This window comes from Ambystoma mexicanum, chromosome 2q (assembly GCF_040938575.1).
Source record: "Ambystoma mexicanum isolate Mex_15411 chromosome 2q, UKY_AmexF1_1, whole genome shotgun sequence".
Classification (NCBI taxonomy): Eukaryota; Metazoa; Chordata; class Amphibia; order Caudata; family Ambystomatidae; genus Ambystoma; species Ambystoma mexicanum.
Genome location: NC_090924.1, coordinates 1,398,878,826 through 1,398,894,264, shown reverse-complemented (window position 1 = coordinate 1,398,894,264; position 15,439 = coordinate 1,398,878,826).

Below are 15,439 nucleotides of genomic sequence, written 5' to 3'. Positions count from 1 at the left end.
GACCGTGCACCTGTTCATCTGCCCATTTGATTGGCCATGCACTTATTCATCTGCCCATTTGACTGGCCGTGTACCTAATCATCTGCCCATTTGACTGCCCATGCACCTATTCATCTGCCCATTTGACTGGCCGTGCACCTATTCATCTGCCCATTTCACTGCCCATGCACCTATTCATCTGCCCATTTGACTGGCTGTGCACCTATTCATCTGCCCATTTGACTACCCGTGCACCTATTCATCTGCTCATTTGACTGCCCGTGCACCTATTCATCTGCCCATTTGACTGGCTGTGCACCTATTTATCTGCCCATTTGACCGGCCGTGCACCTATTCATCTGCCCATTTGACTGGCCCTCACCTATTCATCTGCCCATTTGACTGGCCGTGCACCTATTACTCTGCCCATTTGACTGGCCATGCACCTATTCATCTGCCCATTTGACTGGCCGTGCACCTATTCATCTGCCCATTTGACTGCCCATGCACCTATTCATCTGCCCATTTGACTGGCCGTGCACCTATTCATCTGCCCATTTGACTGCCCATGCACCTATTCATCTTCCCATTTGACTGGCCGTGCACCTACTCATCTGCCCATTTGACTGGCCATGCACCTATTCATCTGCCCATGCACCTATTCATCTGCCCATTTGACTGGCCGTGCACCTATTCATCTGCCCATTTGACTGGCCGTGCACCTATTCATCTGCTCATTTGACTGACCGTGTACCTAATCATCTGCCCATTTGACTGGCCATGCACCTATTCATCTGCCCATTTGACTGGCCGTGCACCTATTCATCTGCCCATTTTACTGGCCGTGCACCTATCCATCTTTCCATTTGACAGGACGTGTACCTATTCATCTGCCCATTTGACTGCCCATGCACCTATTCATCTTCCCATTTGACTGACCGTGCACCTATTCATCTGCCCATTTGACTGGCCGTGCACCTATTCATCTGCCCAATTGACTGGCCATGCACCTATTCATCTGTCCATTTGACTGGCCATGCACCTATTCATCTGCCCATTTGACTGGCCGTGTACCTAATCATCTGCCCATTTGACTGCCCATGCACCTATTCATCTGGCCATTTGACTAGCCGTGCACCTATTCATCTGCCCATTTGACTGCCCATGCACCTATTCATCTGCCCATTTGACTGCCCATGCACCTATTCATCTGCCCATTTGACTGGCCATGCACCTATTGATCTGCCCATTTGACTGGCTGTGCACCTATTCATCTGCCCATTTGACAGGCCGTGCACCTATTCATCTGCCCATTTGACTGGCCACGCACCTATTCATCTACCCATTTGACTGGCCATGCACCTATTCATCTGCCCATTTGACTGGCCGTGCACCTATTCATCTGCCCATTTGACTGGCCACGCACCTATTCATCTGCCCATTTGACTGCCCATGCACCTATTCATCTGCCCATTTGACTGGCCGTGCACCTATTCATCTGCCCATTTCACTGCCCATGCACCTATTCATCTGCCCATTTGACTGGCCGTGCACCTATTCATCTGCCCATTTGACTGGCCGTGCACCTATTCATCTGCCCATTTGACTGGCCACGCACCTATTCATCTGCCCATTTGACTGGCCATGCACCTATTCATCTGCCCATTTGACTGGCCGTGCACCTATTTATCTGCCCATTTGACTGCCCATGCACCTATTCATCTTCCCATTTGACTGGTCGTGCACCTATTCATCTGCCCATTTGACTGGCCATGCACCTATTCATCTGCCCATTTGACTGGCCGTGCACCTATTCATCTGCCCGTTTGACTGGCCACACACCTATTCATCTGCCCATTTGACTGGCCGTGTACCTAATCATCTGCCCATTTGATTGGCCATGCACCTATTCATCTGCCCATTTGACTGGCCATGCACCTATTCACCTGCCCATTTGACTGGCCGTCCACCTATTCCTCTGCCCATTTGACTGGATGTGTACCTATTCATCTGCCCATTTGACTGGCCGAGCACCTATTCATCTGCCCATTTGACTGGCTGTGCACCTATTCATCTGCCCATTTGACTAGCCGTGCACCTATTCATCTTTCCATTTTACTGGCCATGCACCTATTCATCTGCCCTTTTGACTGGCCATGCACCTATTTATTTGCCCATTTGACTGGCCATGCACCTATTCATCTGCCCATTTCACTGGCTGTGCAGCAATTCATCTGCCCATTTGACTGGCCGTGCACCTATTCATTTGCCCATTTGACTGGCCATCCAGCTATTCATCTGCCCATTTGAATGACCTTTACAGCTACTTATCTACTCATTGGACGCTGGTGCAGCTATTCAACTGCCCATTGGGCTATTCATGCAGTTATTGATCTGTCCTTTTGACTGGCCTTGCAGCTATTAATCTGCCCATTTGACTGGCTGTGCACCTATTCCTCTGCCCATTTCACTGGACGTGTACCTATTCATCTGCCCATTTGACTGGCCGTGCACCTATTTCTCTGCCCATTTGACTGGACGTGCACCTATTCATCTGCCCATTTGACTGGCTGTGCACGTATTCATCTTTCCATTTGACTGGACTTGTACCTATTCATCTGCCCGTTTGACTGCCCATGCACCTATTCATCTTCCCATTTGACTGACCGTGCACCTATTCATCTGCCCATTTGACTGCCCATGCACCTATTCATCTGCCCATTTGACTGGCCGTGCACCTATTCATCTGCCCATTTGACTACCCGTGCACCTATTCATCTGCTCATTTGACTGCCCGTGCACCTATTCATCTGCCCATTTGACTGGCTGTGCACCTATTCATCTGCCCATTTGACTGGCCGTGCACCTATTCATCTGCCCATTTGACTGGCCCTGCACCTATTCATCTGCCCATTTGACTGGCCGTGCACCTATTACTCTGCCCATTTGACTGGCCATGCACCTATTCATCTGCCCATTTGACTGGCCGTGCACCTATTCATCTGCCCATTTGACTGCCCATGCACCTATTCATCTGCCCATTTGACTGGCCGTGCACCTATTCATCTGCCCATTTGACTGCCCATGCACCTATTCATCTTCCCATTTGACTGGCCGTGCACCTATTCATCTGCCCATTTGACTGGCCATGCACCTATTCATCTGCCCATGCACCTATTCATCTGCCCATTTGACTGGCCACGCACCTATTCATCTACCCATTTGACTGGCCATGCACCTATTCATCTGCCCATTTGACTGGCCGTGCACCTATTCATCTGCCCATTTGACTGGCCACGCACCTATTCATCTGCCCATTTGACTGCCCATGCACCTATTCATCTGCCCATTTGACTGGCCGTGCACCTATTCATCTGCCCATTTGACTGGCTGTGCACCTATTCATCTGCCCATTTGACTGGCCGTGCACCTATTCATCTGCCCATTTGACTGGCCGTGCACCTATTCATCTGCCCATTTGACTGGCCACGCACCTATTCATCTGCCCATTTGACTGGCCATGCACCTATTCATCTGCCCATTTGACTGGCCGTGCACCTATTTATCTGCCCATTTGACTGCCCATGCACCTATTCATCTTCCCATTTGACTGGTCGTGCACCTATTCATCTGCCCATTTGACTGGCCATGCACCTATTCATCTGCCCATTTGACTGGCCGTGCACCTATTCATCTGCCCGTTTGACTGGCCACACACCTATTCATCTGCCCATTTGACTGGCCGTGTACCTAATCATCTGCCCATTTGATTGGCCATGCACCTATTCATCTGCCCATTTGACTGGCCATGCACCTATTCACCTGCCCATTTGACTGGCCGTGCACCTATTCCTCTGCCCATTTGACTGGACGTGTACCTATTCATCTGCCCATTTGACTGGCCGAGCACCTATTCATCTGCCCATTTGACTGGCTGTGCACCTATTCATCTGCCCATTTGACTAGCCGTGCACCTATTCATCTTTCCATTTTACTGGCCATGCACCTATTCATCTGCCCTTTTGACTGGCCATGCACCTATTTATTTGCCCATTTGACTGGCCATGCACCTATTCATCTGCCCATTTGACTGGCTGTGCAGCAATTCATCTGCCCATTTGACTGGCCGTGCACCTATTCATTTGCCCATTTGACTGGCCGTCCAGCTATTCATCTGCCCATTTGAATGACCTTTACAGCTACTTATCTACTCATTGGACGCTGGTGCAGCTATTCAACTGCCCATTGGGCTATTCATGCAGTTATTGATCTGTCCTTTTGACTGGCCTTGCAGCTATTAATCTGCCCATTTGACTGGCTGTGCACCTATTCCTCTGCCCATTTCACTGGACGTGTACCTATTCATCTGCCCATTTGACTGGCCGTGCACCTATTTCTCTGCCCATTTGACTGGACGTGCACCTATTCATCTGCCCATTTGACTGGCTGTGCACGTATTCATCTTTCCATTTGACTGGACTTGTACCTATTCATCTGCCCGTTTGACTGCCCATGCACCTATTCATCTTCCCATTTGACTGACCGTGCACCTATTCATCTACCCATTTGACTGCCCATGCACCTATTCATCTGCCCATTTGACTGGCCGTGCACCTATTCATCTGCCCATTTGACTACCCGTGCACCTATTCATCTGCTCATTTGACTGCCCGTGCACCTATTCATCTGCCCATTTGACTGGCTGTGCACCTATTCATCTGCCCATTTGACTGGCCGTGCACCTATTCATCTGCCCATTTGACTGGCCCTGCACCTATTCATCTGCCCATTTGACTGGCCGTGCACCTATTACTCTGCCCATTTGACTGGCCATGCACCTATTCATCTGCCCATTTGACTGGCCGTGCACCTATTCATCTGCCCATTTGACTGCCCATGCACCTATTCATCTGCCCATTTGACTGGCCGTGCACCTATTCATCTGCCCATTTGACTGCCCATGCACCTATTCATCTTCCCATTTGACTGGCCGTGCACCTATTCATCTGCCCATTTGACTGGCCATGCACCTATTCATCTGCCCATGCACCTATTCATCTGCCCATTTGACTGGCCACGCACCTATTCATCTACCCATTTGACTGGCCATGCACCTATTCATCTGCCCATTTGACTGGCCGTGCACCTATTCATCTGCCCATTTGACTGGCCACGCACCTATTCATCTGCCCATTTGACTGCCCATGCACCTATTCATCTGCCCATTTGACTGGCCGTGCACCTATTCATCTGCCCATTTGACTGGCTGTGCACCTATTCATCTGCCCATTTGACTGGCCGTGCACCTATTCATCTGCCCATTTGACTGGCCGTGCACCTATTCATCTGCCCATTTGACTGGCCACGCACCTATTCATCTGCCCATTTGACTGGCCATGCACCTATTCATCTGCCCATTTGACTGGCCGTGCACCTATTTATCTGCCCATTTGACTGCCCATGCACCTATTCATCTTCCCATTTGACTGGTCGTGCACCTATTCATCTGCCCATTTGACTGGCCATGCACCTATTCATCTGCCCATTTGACTGGCCGTGCACCTATTCATCTGCCCGTTTGACTGGCCACACACCTATTCATCTGCCCATTTGACTGGCCGTGTACCTAATCATCTGCCCATTTGATTGGCCATGCACCTATTCATCTGCCCATTTGACTGGCCATGCACCTATTCACCTGCCCATTTGACTGGCCGTGCACCTATTCCTCTGCCCATTTGACTGGACGTGTACCTATTCATCTGCCCATTTGACTGGCCGAGCACCTATTCATCTGCCCATTTGACTGGCTGTGCACCTATTCATCTGCCCATTTGACTAGCCGTGCACCTATTCATCTTTCCATTTTACTGGCCATGCACCTATTCATCTGCCCTTTTGACTGGCCATGCACCTATTTATTTGCCCATTTGACTGGCCATGCACCTATTCATCTGCCCATTTGACTGGCTGTGCAGCAATTCATCTGCCCATTTGACTGGCCGTGCACCTATTCATTTGCCCATTTGACTGGCCGTCCAGCTATTCATCTGCCCATTTGAATGACCTTTACAGCTACTTATCTACTCATTGGACGCTGGTGCAGCTATTCAACTGCCCATTGGGCTATTCATGCTGTTATTGATCTGTCCTTTTGACTGGCCTTGCAGCTATTAATCTGCCCATTTGACTGGCTGTGCACCTATTCCTCTGCCCATTTCACTGGACGTGTACCTATTCATCTGCCCATTTGACTGGCCGTGCACCTATTTCTCTGCCCATTTGACTGGACGTGCACCTATTCATCTGCCCATTTGACTGGCTGTGCACGTATTCATCTTTCCATTTGACTGGACTTGTACCTATTCATCTGCCCGTTTGACTGCCCATGCACCTATTCATCTTCCCATTTGACTGACCGTGCACCTATTCATCTGCCCATTTGACGGGCCATGCACCTATTCATCTGCCCATTTGACTGGCCGTGTACCTAATCATCTGCCCATTTGACTGCCTGTGCACCTATTCATCTGCCCATTTCACTGGCCGTGCACCTATTCATCTGCCCATTTGACTGCCCGTGCACCTATTCATCTGCCCATTTGACTGGCCGTGCACCTATTCATCTGCTCATTTGACTGCACGTGCACCTATTCATCTGCCCATTTGACTGGCCGTGCACCTATTCATCTGCCCATTTGACTGGCCGTGCACCTATTCATCTGCCCATTTGACTGGCCGTGCACCTATTCATCTGCCCATTTGACTGGCCGTGCACCTATTCATCTGCCCATTTGACTGGCCGTGCACCTATTCATCTGCCCATTTGACTGCCCGTGCACCTATTCATCTGCCCATTTGACTGGCCGTGCACCTATTCATCTGCCCATTTGACTGCCCGTGCACCTATTCATCTTCTCATTTGACTGGCCGTGCACCTATTCATCTGCCCATTTGACTGGCCGTGCACCTATTCATCTGCCCATTTGACTGGCTGTGCACCTATTCATCTGCCCATTTGACTGGCCGTGCACCTATTCATCTGCCCATTTGACTGGCCGTGCACCTATTCATCTGCCCATTTGACTGGCCACGCACCTATTCATCTGCCCATTTGACTGGACATGCACCTATTCATCTGCCCATTTGACTGGCCGTGCACGTATTCATCTGCCCATTTGACTGCCCATGCACCTATTCATCTTCCCATTTGACTGACCGTGCACCTATTCATCTGCCCATTTGACTGGCCATGCACCTATTCATCTGCCCATTTGACTGACCGTGCACCTATTCATCTGCCCATTTGACTGGCCACGCACCTATTCATCTGCCCATTTGACTGGCCGTGTACCTAATCATCTGCCCATTTGACTGGCCACGCACCTATTCATCTGCCCATTTGACTGGCCGTGCACCTATTAATCTGCCCATTTGACTGGCCATGCACCTATGCATCTGCCCATTTGATTGGCCGTGCACCTATTCCTCTGCCCATTTGACTGGACGTGTACCTATTCATCTGCCCATTTGACTGGCCGTGCACCTATTCATCTGCCCATTTGACTGGCTGTGCACCTATTCATCTGCCCATTTGACTAGCCGTGCACCTATTCATCTTTCCATTTGACTGGCCATGCACCTATTCATCTGCCCTTTGACTGGCCATGCACCTATTTATTTGCCCATTTGACTGGCCATGCACCTATTCATCTGCCCATTTGACTGGACGTGCAGCAATTCATCTGCCCATTTGACTGGCCATGCACCTATTTATTTGCCCATTTGACTGGCCGTGCACCTATTCATCTGCCCATTTGACTGGCTGTGCAGCTATTCATCTGCCCATTTGACTTCCCGTGCACCTATTCATCTTTCCATTTGACTGGACGTGTACCTATTCATCTGCCCGTTTGACTGCCCATGCACCTATTCATCTTCCCATTTGACTGACCGTGCACCTGTTCATCTGCCCATTTGACTGGCCATGCACCTATTCATCTGCCCATTTGACTGGCCGTGTACCTAATCATCTGCCCATTTGACTGCCCATGCACCTATTCATCTGCCCATTTGACTGGCCGTGCACCTATTCATCTGCCCATTTCACTGCCCATGCACCTATTCATCTGCCCATTTGACTGGCCGTGCACCTATTCATCTGCCCATTTGACTACCCGTGCACCTATTCATCTGCTCATTTGACTGCCCGTGCACCTATTCATCTGCCCATTTGACTGGCTGTGCACCTATTCATCTGCCCATTTGACTGGCCGTGCACCTATTCATCTGCCCATTTGACTGGCCCTGCACCTATTCATCTGCCCATTTGACTGGCCGTGCACCTATTACTCTGCCCATTTGACTGGCCATGCACCTATTCATCTGCCCATTTGACTGGCCGTGCACCTATTCATCTGCCCATTTGACTGCCCATGCACCTATTCATCTGCCCATTTGACTGGCCGTGCACCTATTCATCTGCCCATTTGACTGCCCATGCACCTATTCATCTTCCCATTTGACTGGCCGTGCACCTATTCATCTGCCCATTTGACGGGCCATGCACCTATTCATCTGCCCATGCACCTATTCATCTGCCCATTTGACTGGCCGTGCACCTATTCATCTGCCCATTTGACTGGCCGTGCACCTATTCATCTGCTCATTTGACTGACCGTGTACCTAATCATCTGCCCATTTGACTGGCCATGCACCTATTCATCTGCCCATTTGACTGGCCGTGCACCTATTCATCTGCCCATTTGACTGGCCGTGCACCTATTCATCTTTCCATTTGACAGGACGTGTACCTATTCATCTGCCCATTTGACTGCCCATGCACCTATTCATCTTCCCATTTAACTGACCGTGCACCTATTCATCTGCCCATTTGACTGGCCGTGCACCTATTCATCTGCCCAATTGACTGGCCATGCACCTATTCATCTGTCCATTTGACTGGCCATGCACCTATTCATCTGCCCATTTGACTGGCCGTGTACCTAATCATCTGCCCATTTGACTGCCCATGCACCTATTCATCTGCCCATTTGACTAGCCGTGCACCTATTCATCTGCCCATTAGACTGCCCATGCACCTATTCATCTGCCCATTTGACTGCCCATGCACCTATTCATCTGCCCATTTGAGTGGCCATGCACCTATTGATCTGCCCATTTGACTGGCCGTGCACCTATTCATCTGCCCATTTGACAGGCCGTGCACCTATTCATCTGCCCATTTGACTGGCCACGCATCTATTCATCTACCCATTTGACTGGCCATGCACCTATTCATCTGCCCATTTGACTGGCCGTGCACCTATTCATCTGCCCATTTGACTGGCCACGCACCTATTCATCTGCCCATTTGACTGCCCATGCACCTATTCATCTGCCCATTTGACTGGCCGTGCACCTATTCATCTGCCCATTTGACTGGCTGTGCACCTATTCATCTGCCCATTTGACTGGCCGTGCACCTATTCATCTGCCCATTTGACTGGCCGTGCACCTATTCATCTGCCCATTTGACTGGCCACGCACCTATTCATCTGCCCATTTGACTGGCCATGCACCTATTCATCTGCCCATTTGACTGGCCGTGCACCTATTTATCTGCCCATTTGACTGCCCATGCACCTATTCATCTTCCCATTTGACTGGTCGTGCAGCTATTCATCTGCCCATTTGACTGGCCATGCACCTATTCATCTGCCCATTTGACTGGCCGTGCACCTATTCATCTGCCCGTTTGACTGGCCACACACCTATTCATCTGCCCATTTGACTGGCCGTGTACCTAATCATCTGCCCATTTGATTGGCCATGCACCTATTCATCTGCCCATTTGACTGGCCATGCACCTATTGATCTGCCCATTTGACTGGCCGTGCACCTATTCATCTGCCCATTTGACAGGCCGTGCACCCATTCATCTGCCCATTTGACTGGCCACGCACCTATTCATCTACCCATTTGACTGGCCGTGCACCTATTCATCTGCCCATTTGACTGGCCGTGCACCTATTCATCTGCCCATTTGACTGGCCACGCACCTATTCACCTGCCCATTTGACTGGCCGTGCACCTATTCCTCTGCCCATTTGACTGGACGTGTACCTATTCATCTGCCCATTTGACTGGCCGAGCACCTATTCATCTGCCCATTTGACTGGCTGTGCACCTATTCATCTGCCCATTTGACTAGCCGTGCACCTATTCATCTTTCCATTTTACTGGCCATGCACCTATTCATCTGCCCTTTTGACTGGCCATGCACCTATTTATTTGCCCATTTGACTGGCCATGCACCTATTCATCTGCCCATTTGACTGGCTGTGCAGCAATTCATCTGCCCATTTGACTGGCCGTGCACCTATTCATTTGCCCATTTGACTGGCCGTCCAGCTATTCATCTGCCCATTTGAATGACCTTTACAGCTACTTATCTACTCATTGGACGCTGGTGCAGCTATTCAACTGCCCATTGGGCTATTCATGCAGTTATTGATCTGTCCTTTTGACTGGCCTTGCAGCTATTAATCTGCCCATTTTACTGGCTGTGCACCTATTCCTCTGCCCATTTCACTGGACGTGTACCTATTCATCTGCCCTTTTGACTGGCCGTGCACCTATTTCTCTGCCCATTTGACTGGACGTGCACCTATTCATCTGCCCATTTGACTGGCTGTGCACGTATTCATCTTTCCATTTGACTGGACGTGTACCTATTCATCTGCCCATTTGACTGCCCATGCACCTATTCATCTTCCCATTTGACTGGTCGTGCACCTATTCATCTGCCCATTTGACTGGCCATGCACCTATTCATCTGCCCATTTGACTGGCCGTGCACCTATTCATCTGCCCGTTTGACTGGCCACACACCTATTCATCTGCCCATTTGACTGGCCGTGCACCTATTCACCTGCCCATTTGACTGGCCGTGCACCTATTCATCTGCCCATTTGACTGCCCGTGCACCTATTCAACTGCCCATTTGACTGGCCACGCACCTAATCATCTGCCCATTTGACTGGCCGTGCACCTATTCATCGGCCCATTTGACTGGCCACGCACCTATTCATCTGCCCATTTGACTGGCCGTGCACCTAATCATGTGCCCATTCGACTGGCCGTGCACCTATTCATCTGCCCATTTGACTGGACGTGCACCTATTCATCTGCTCATTTGACTGACCGTGTACCTAATCATCTGCCCATTTGACTGGCCATGCACCTATTCATCTGCCCATTTGACTGGCCGTGCACCTATTCATCTGCCCATTTGACTGGCCGTGCACCTATTCATCTTTCCATTTGACAGGACGTGTACCTATTCATCTGCCCATTTGACTGCCCATGCACCCATTCATCTTCCCATTTGACTGACCGTGCACCTATTCATCTGCCCATTTGACTGGCCGTGCACCTATTCATCTGCCCAATTGACTGGCCATGCACCTATTCATCTGTCCATTTGACTGGCCATGCACCTATTCATCTGCCCATTTGACTGGCCGTGTACCTAATCATCTGCCCATTTGACTGCCCATGCACCTATTCATCTGCCCATTTGACTAGCCGTGCACCTATTCATCTGCCCATTTGACTGCCCATGCACCTATTCATCTGCCCATTTGACTGCCCATGCACCTATTCATCTGCCCATTTGACTGGCCATGCACCTATTGATCTGCCCATTTGACTGGCCGTGCACCTATTCATCTGCCCATTTGACAGGCCGTGCACCCATTCATCTGCCCATTTGACTGGCCACGCACCTATTCATCTACCCATTTGACTGGCCGTGCACCTATTCATCTGCCCATTTGACTGGCCGTGCACCTATTCATCTGCCCATTTGACTGGCCACGCACCTATTCATCTGCCCATTTGACTGCCCATGCACCTATTCATCTGCCCATTTGACTGGCCGTGCACCTATTCATCTCCCCATTTGACTGGCTGTGCACCTATTCATCTGCCCATTTGACTGGCCGTGCACCTATTCATCTGCCCATTTGACTGGCCGTGCACCTATTCATCTGCCCATTTGACTGGCCACGCACCTATTCATCTGCCCATTTGACTGGCCATGCACCTATTCATCTGCCCATTTGACTGGCCGTGCACCTATTTATCTGCCCATTTGACTGCCCATGCACCTATTCATCTTCCCATTTGACTGGTCGTGCACCTATTCATCTGCCCATTTGACTGGCCATGCACCTATTCATCTGCCCATTTGACTGGCCGTGCACCTATTCATCTGCCCGTTTGACTGGCCACACACCTATTCATCTGCCCATTTGACTGGCCGTGTACCTAATCATCTGCCCATTTGATTGGCCACGCACCTATTCATCTGCCCATTTGACTGGCCGTGCACCTATTCATCTGCCCATTTGACTGGCCATGCACCTATTCACCTGCCCATTTGACTGGCCGTGCACCTATTCCTCTGCCCATTTGACTGGACGTGTACCTATTCATCTGCCCATTTGACTGGCCGAGCACCTATTCATCTGCCCATTTGACTGGCTGTGCACCTATTCATCTGCCCATTTGACTAGCCGTGCACCTATTCATCTTGCCATTTTACTGGCCATGCACCTATTCATCTGCCCTTTTGACTGGCCATGCACCTATTTATTTGCCCATTTGACTGGCCATGCACCTATTCATCTGCCCATTTGACTGGCTGTGCAGCAATTCATCTGCCCATTTGACTGGCCGTGCACCTATTCATTTGCCCATTTGACTGGCCGTCCAGCTATTCATCTGCCCATTTGAATGACCTTTACAGCTACTTATCTACTCATTGGACGCTGGTGCAGCTATTCAACTGCCCATTGGGCTATTCATGCAGTTATTGATCTGTCCTTTTGACTGGCCTTGCAGCTATTAATCTGCCAATTTGACTGGCTGTGCACCTATTCCTCTGCCCATTTCACTGGACGTGTACCTATTCATCTGCCCATTTGACTGGCCGTGCACCTATTTCTCTGCCCATTTGACTGGACGTGCACCTATTCATCTGCCCATTTGACTGGCTGTGCACGTATTCATCTTTCCATTTGACTGGAAGTGTACCTATTCATCTGCCCGTTTGACTGCCCATGCACCTATTCATCTTCCCATTTGACTGACCGTGCACCTATTCATCTGCCCATTTGACTGGCCATGCACCTATTCATCTGCCCATTTGACTGGCCGTGTACCTAATCATCTGCCCATTTGACCACCCGTGCACCTATTCATCTGCCCATTTGACTGGCCGTGCACCTATTCATCTGCCCATTTGACTGCCCGTGCACCTATTCATCTGCCCATTTGACTGGCCGTGCACCTATTCATCTGCTCATTTGACTGCCCGTGCACCTATTCATCTGCCCATTTGACTGGCCGTGCACCTATTCATCTGCCCATTTGACTGGCCGTGCACCTATTCATCTGCCCATTTGACTGGCCGTGCACCTATTCATCTGCCCATTTGACTGGCTGTGCACCTATTCATCTGCCCATTTGACTGCCCGTGCACCTATTCATCTGCCCATTTGACTGGCCATGCACCTATTCATCTGCCCATTTGACTGCCCGTGCACCTATTCATCTTCTCATTTGACTGGCCGTGCACCTATTCATCTGCCCATTTGACTGGCCGTGCACCTATTCATCTGCCCATTTGACTGGCCGTGCACCTATTCATCTGCCCATTTGACTGGCCGTGCACCTATTCATCTGCCCATTTGACTGGCCGTGCACCTATTCATCTGCCCATTTGACTGGCCGTGCACCTATTCATCTGCCCATTTGACTGGCCGTGCACCTATTCATCTGCCCATTTGACTGCCCGTGCACCTATTCATCTGCCCATTTGACTGGCCGTGCACCTATTCATCTGCCCATTTGACTGCCCATGCACCTATTCATCTGCCCATTTGACTGCCCATGCACCTATTCATTTGCCCATTTGACTGGCCGTGCACCTATTCATCTGCCCATTTGACTGGCTGTGCACCTATTCATCTGCCCATTTGACTGGCCGTGCACCTATTCATCTGCCCATTTGACTGGCCGTGCACCTATTCATCTGCCCATTTGATTGGCCACGCACCTATTGATCTGCCCATTTGACTGGCCATGCACCTATTCATCCGCCCATTTGACTGGCCGTGCACCTATTCATCTGCCCATTTGACTGCCCATGCACCTATTCATCTTCCCATTTGACTGACCGTGCACCTATTCATCTGCCCATTTGACTGGCCATGCACCTATTCATCTGCCCATTTGACTGGCCGTGCACCTATTCATCTGCCCATTTGACTGGCCACTCACCTATTCATCTGCCCATTTGACTGGCCGTGTACCTAATCATCTGCCCATTTGACTGGCCACGCACCTATTCATCTGCCCATTTGACTGGCCGTGCACCTATTAATCTGCCCATTTGACTGGCCATGCACCTATGCATCTGCCCATTTGATTGGCCACGCACCTATTCATCTGCCCATTTGACTGGCCGTGCACCTATTAATCTGCCCATTTGACTGGCCATCCACCTATTCATCTGCCCATTTGACTGGACGTGCAGCAATTCATCTGCCCATTTGACTGGCCATGCACCTATTTATTTGCCCATTTGACTGGCCGTGCACCTATTCATCTGCCCATTTGACTGGCTGTGCAGCTATTCATCTGCCCATTTGACTGCCCGTGCACCTATTCATCTTTCCATTTGACTGGACGTGTACCTATTCATCTGCCCGTTTGACTGCCCATGCACCTATTCATCTTCCCATTTGACTGACCGTGCACCTGTTCATCTGCCCATTTGACTGGCCATGCACCTATTCATCTGCCCGTTTGACTGCCCATGCACCTATTCATCTTCCCATTTGACTGACCGTGCACCTGTTCATCTGCCCATTTGACTGGCCATGCACCTATTCATCTGCCCATTTGACTGGCCGTGTACCTAATCATCTGCCCATTTGACTGCCCATGCACCTATTCATCTGCCCATTTGACTGGCTGTGCACCTATTCATCTGCCCATTTCACTGCCCATGCACCTATTCATCTGCCCATTTGACTGGCCGTGCACCTATTCATCTGCCCATTTGACTACCCGTGCACCTATTCATCTGCTCATTTGACTGCCCGTGCACCTATTCATCTGCCCATTTGACTGGCTGTGCACCTATTCATCTGCCCATTTGACTGGCCGTGCACCTATTCATCTGCCCATTTGACTGGCCCTGCACCTATTCATCTGCCCATTTGACTGGCCGTGCACCTATTACTCTGCCCATTTGACTGGCCATGCACCTATTCATCTGCCCATTTGACTGGCCGTGCACCTATTCATCTGCCCATTTGACTGCCCATGCACCTATTCATCTGCCCATTGACTGGCCGTGCACCTATTCATCTGCCCATTTGACTGC